The 5,675-nt window shown below is 32.0% G+C and overlaps 1 pseudogene; it reads right to left on the bottom strand.

Moving 5' to 3' along the window:
• Positions 1–914, bottom strand: LOC135961456 (uncharacterized; annotated as a pseudogene).
• Between the last annotated feature and the right edge of the window lie 4,761 nt (positions 915–5,675).

Here is a 5,675-nt window from a genome sequence, read left to right as displayed (position 1 = left end):
TTAAATTTCCTCTTCTTCGATATCATCTTCTGTTTCCTTGTAAGAACATTGATTAAAATGATCTCGTACTGCATTGCATTCATCTGTATCTGACCAAGCGGACTGCGGGCAATCATTGAACATTTCCATACTAACACAGCCTATTAACATTCCACCGTGTTTAGTATCACAACTGGGTGGACCATGCATATGATCGGGCTTATTTAATATAAATTCATTACGTTTTTCATTGCAATACAGAAGTTTGTTATTTATCAACTCAACGTATTCTGAATCATCAAATAGTTCATTTAAATATAAGTTCACATTATCTTCCACCAATTCACCGTCTATTAAAATACCAGTCTCATTGAAAACACACGAAAAGAAACACTAGAAAAGAAAAGTGAAATTAATAAACGAGTCCACTATATGAATTATAATTTCCAAAATATACTTCATGATGATGTCGATGATGATGTGGAGGTCCTCGACGATGTCCATGACCATGAGGCCCATGGCCGTGAGGTCCATGAGGATGTCCATGGGGCGGTCCAAAATCACTTGATTCATTTCCATCTCTCTCTTCTAGTATAGATCCACATTTATCTTTGAAGTCCTCCAATATAACATTTGATAATTCACAACATTCATGGATATGCTGTAAGTAAGTAGATATATAGAGTATTTGTCATACTTTAATCATTTTACCATTTTATAAATCTATTTACCACATGGGGTGGATGTTCATTGCAATCCACTTCAGCATTCATTGTTGTGATCTAAAAATTTTAAAGTACATACATATTAATATTTTTATATACAACACTAATATTTTTACTTTAAATTATTACCTTTGCCACTATTACTAATAGTCCAAAGAGATACATTTTTGAAATAGTCATTTGAAAGGCCTTAGCTAAACTGAAAAACTAAATAAGTTTAGAACGTTTTTATTTGAAAAATCTATTAACATTTAGTATTACATATTATATTTTTGAAATGCATTTTAATTGCATGTTTAATAATATGTAGTATTGTATTTATTTAATTAAATCTATATTTATTATTATTTTAGCTTATCATAATGGAAATAGTATCTAAAAACAAATATGATATACATATGTATATAGAATAGAATATAGTAGAATTGTATAACTAGATATGGCCTTTAAGGCTCAGTTATATTGTAAATAAATAAATGAAATAAAAAATATATGTACAGTAATTTTGACTTACCTGCTCAATCAACTTTGCACGATATTTTGTGCAGGTAAGTTAAAAATGCAGTTAACCTCAATACACTTACCTGCTCATTGATACTGGTAAGTGCATTTACAGTTTACTGCCCAAAAATGCAGCTAACGGCAAATAATTTACACGAAGCTTTGTGATTTTTAAGAAGTGTACAGTTGTGTATGTATTTTTTCATTCAAAATCGTATTTTTATACCCTTCAGCTTCGTGAGAAGGGTATATATAAGTTTGTCATTCCGTTTGTAATTTCTACATTTTTCATTTCCGACCCTATAAAGTATATATATTCTGGATCCTTATAGATAGCGGAGTCGATTAAGCCATGTCCGTCTGTCTGTCTGTCTGTCTGTCCGTCTGTCTGTCTGTCTGTCTGTTGAAATCAATTTTCTGAAGGCCCCAGATATCTCCGGGATCCAAATCTTCAACAATTCTGTCAGACATACTTTCGAGAATTTTGCTATTTAAAATCAGCAAAATCCGTCCATAAATAACGGAGATATGAGCAAAAATCCGAGACAACCTCTGAAAATTTCATCAAAAAACACAATGTATTGCATGCTTTGACAAAAAAACAACAAAACGTATGTTTGGATGTGCAAGTTTTGTGTATTTTGTTTTTTTTTTGTGTTTTGCTTCTTTTGGCGTTGTTGTTTTTTATACAACTAAACGTTGGTTTGGTTGTGTGTTGGTTTTTTTTACAAAAAAGCAACAAATCGTATGTTTGGATGTGCATGCGTTGCGTATTTTGTTTTCTTTTGTGTTTTGTTTCTTTTGGCGTTGTTGTTTTTTATACAATTAAACGTATGTTTGGATGTGTGTTGGTTTCATTGGCTTGTGTATTTTGTTTTTTCTTTTGGTGTTTTGTTTCGTTTGGCGTTGTTGTTGTTTTTTGTGTTCTTGATAAATTTAGGATGCTGTACGCTGAAAGTGGGCAATGTACATACATATACTAATTATAAAAAATAATAATGCATCCACAACAAAGGTGAAGGGTATATAAGATTCGGCATAGCCGAATATAGCACTTTTACTTGTTCTTATTTGTTTTGATTTAATTTTGTATTAGGCAGCTAAATGAAATTTTTTTTCATGAAAACCAGTTATAGCTTCCAAAAGTATTATGCACTTATCTTAAATGTGCAGGTATGAACAATGCATTTAAATTAACGAATTTATATGGAGTTTTGTAAATAAATATACAAAACACAAGTTTTGTGCACTTATATGCAAAATGCTCTTAAGTGAAAGGCAGGTAAGTCAAAACTACTGTATTTATGTCTGATTAATAGTTTTTAAAATCATTGTAATGCTGTTTGTACAAAGTTAGACAAAATTAGTCTATATGATGAAGAATATTATTTGATTCAGTGCCAATTAAAAGAACCCATGCTTTTATGGGAATGGAATCTGAGTCTAGTTTAGTTTGGAAGGAGTGTGCGCTATGTGCACTTCCATTCGGAGACCAAAGGTACATTATGATTCCCTTCAAGAGTCCTATAGAAAGAAAAAGTATGCCCTTCCTGAAAGAGGGCGACATGAAGAAAAGAAAGAAGAAGCAAGGTAGTGTCTTAGAGATAGCAAAAGGAGAAACAAAAAGAAAAATCCAAATCTGCATAAAGATGGAAAAAATTGCTTACGGATTTGAAGTCACTGTAGAATATCCTATAAATAGCCAAAATACCCTAAATACTTGCCTCCCTCTGATAAAATTAGCTCAACGCAGTCTAATTGGTGCCTGGTAAAGAGCAGCAATTCTGTCTTCGATGGGTTAACATCCAACCCGTTAGTTTTTGACCAAGACGAGAGACCACCAAGCGCTTCCTGCATGTTGTTACTGATAGTGGAGAGAAACTTACCTTTAATCAGAATCACCACGTCATCCACGTCATTGGTAACTTGTCTTCTGATCTTCTTCTTGATAATCCTGCTATCCAGCATTATAACTATCCAACTCACCAGGGGGGTTATTATGTAATTCGATTCGAAACGAAACACTTTCGCAATACAATGTATAAAGCACACAAATTCGAACGAATTTCTTTTCGAAAATAGTTACATAATAACCCCCCAGGAAGTTTTTAACCCTAAGTTCCACTAACGAATCCATAACAGCCTCTATATTTATGTTATTAAAGGCTCATTCTATATCTAAAAACGCACCTAAAGTATATTCCCTATGCTTCAAATTGTACTCACTACAATCCACCACCTCATGAAGGGCACTCTCAACCGACCTACACTTAAGATAGGCATGCTGAGCGTTGCTATATTGCTCCTTAGATGTAGATCTATCTGTCGTTCTAGAGTCTGCAAGTGAAAAGACAGGCTAATAGTTCTAAAATCCTTTGGTTTCGAGTGGCTGACTTTACCGGGTTCATTTATGAAAACTACCTAAAACCCCCCCCCCCTTGAAGATATCCGCTAAAAGAAATAGTGCGATATCCGGGATGTTATATATCATAGTTGGAAATACACCGTTCAGACCCGGAGATTTATAAGGATCAAATTTCCTCAATTTGTCTAGAGCAGTCACGAGCAAAATTGGGATTCTAATGCACGCGTGCATAGGCCAAAAAATTCTGCTGACGCTTTGTTGACACACCTACACTATAAGCTTGTGTGTATTAGTGTGTCTGTGTTTTACTGAAATTACCACTTGTTTGTTGCTTTGTTACGATCTCAGAGATCAAAATCAAATCAGTTGCTGTTTAGCATTTGTAGAAGCAAGTTTATGTTGCGGATTTTTTTATGTTTATGATTTTCTCTCTTTTATTACAGTCAGTGCAGTCAGTCATCTCTCTGCTGCTTAACGCACACAAATATACTCATGGTGGTATGTGTTTGCCCATGACTGGTCTAGAGACATGACACTCACGCACAATATAATCCTGGTCGTCATTCCTAGTTTCCGTCCCTATATAGTCAAGAAAGTGTAAAGAGAGTGTCTCCGAGCTGAGTTTTCCTCTCTTTGAATATAACCTATGACCTTAGGTTCTTTGGATAAAAATCTCCGAAACCTGCACAACTCATTCATGCTATCAACGGATTCACAATACGACATGAATTTCGTTTCGCTCTCTCAAGATCTCCCTTATAATTATTGAATCACACCTTATAGTTGTTCCAATAATCTTGCAATCTTGTGAGCTTTGCCCTATTAAACAATTCCTAACCATCGACCTTTGAACGCGAAGTTTCTTGGTCCACCATTTAAGCTGCTTACGCCTGCCTAGAAATTTCATTGGGCAGGATAACTCTGAGTCTAAATATTATTCAATTTCAATTTAGCAGAAATGTACCCTTTTTGTTACTAAAATAAATAATAGCATAGGAAAAATAATACATATTTTTTAATCCTTTGAAATGAGCTCACAGTTTTTGAACGTTTTATTTTTACTCTTCAACTGAAATGTAGTGAAAGTGGACTGGAATAGGTATGTTATCCAATTGACGAAAGATTTATGTGTTCCAAAATTCTATGTAGCCTCAAAATATTTGGAAGCCAAAATGAGAGAAATATAACATGTCTATAAAAGTTAACAAATAATTGTTAGAAGTGATATTCGGTTTTGCAAAAATAAAGCTTTCTGGTGGTGATGTTAAACAACTTTATAATTTGAATCCAATATTTTGGACTTTCAGGAACTACAAAAACTCTTAAATAAATCTCAATTTTGGGTCATAAGAATTAATAAATTCTTGCATGAAAATAATTTTGAAATAGGATTTTTAAAACTCGTGTAGATTTTAAATTTAATTTAATAACTTGAATATTATAATTAAACATAAGTTTCCATTGTTTTCTATTTTCAGAATTTAATTTAATTATTATTTTTGGTTAATATAAGTAAAAAAAAGTATATAGAAATAAAATACAAATTCCATAAGAATTTTGTTTGGATTTTGACCTATTAATTAAATATTTGGAAAAGTTTCAATTGTATTGTCAGAAGAAACATGTAGATATTTAAAAATGTCTGCAAGAAACTAATAGAAAGGCAAATTTATCTCGGACAAATTGTAAGCAACAATTCTAAGTGGAGTTGTGTTCAAATCAAATTATAATTGTTCGTGTTTTATTTAACAAAATTAATTGGATTATTACCTCATCCAGTGATAATTAATTTTGGTTTTTACCCGTATTTATATAAAATTGTTGAAATCATGATCTTAATTCGAAAATTATATGATTGAACAAACTAATTGCTCTTATGAGTAATTTATTCCAATATGACAAAATAAACAAATAACACTTCTATTGTTGAGTTGTTATAATTTTATAATTGTTGTGTCCGAAAATAATAATATACATATATATTTATACTATATATATTTTTTTTAATTTCCCTTAGCAACTTGGAGATTATGAATTTTGACAATTTATTTACTCATGCGTAGAGTTTTTTGGGCTTAAATTATTATTAAAAATATTGCTAAAAA

The sequence above is a fragment of the Calliphora vicina genome, chromosome 5, assembly GCF_958450345.1.
Source record: "Calliphora vicina chromosome 5, idCalVici1.1, whole genome shotgun sequence".
NCBI lineage: Eukaryota > Metazoa > Arthropoda > Insecta > Diptera > Calliphoridae > Calliphora > Calliphora vicina.
The sequence above is the reverse complement of the archived record's forward strand: the minus strand, read 5'-3'. Positions and strand labels throughout refer to the sequence as shown.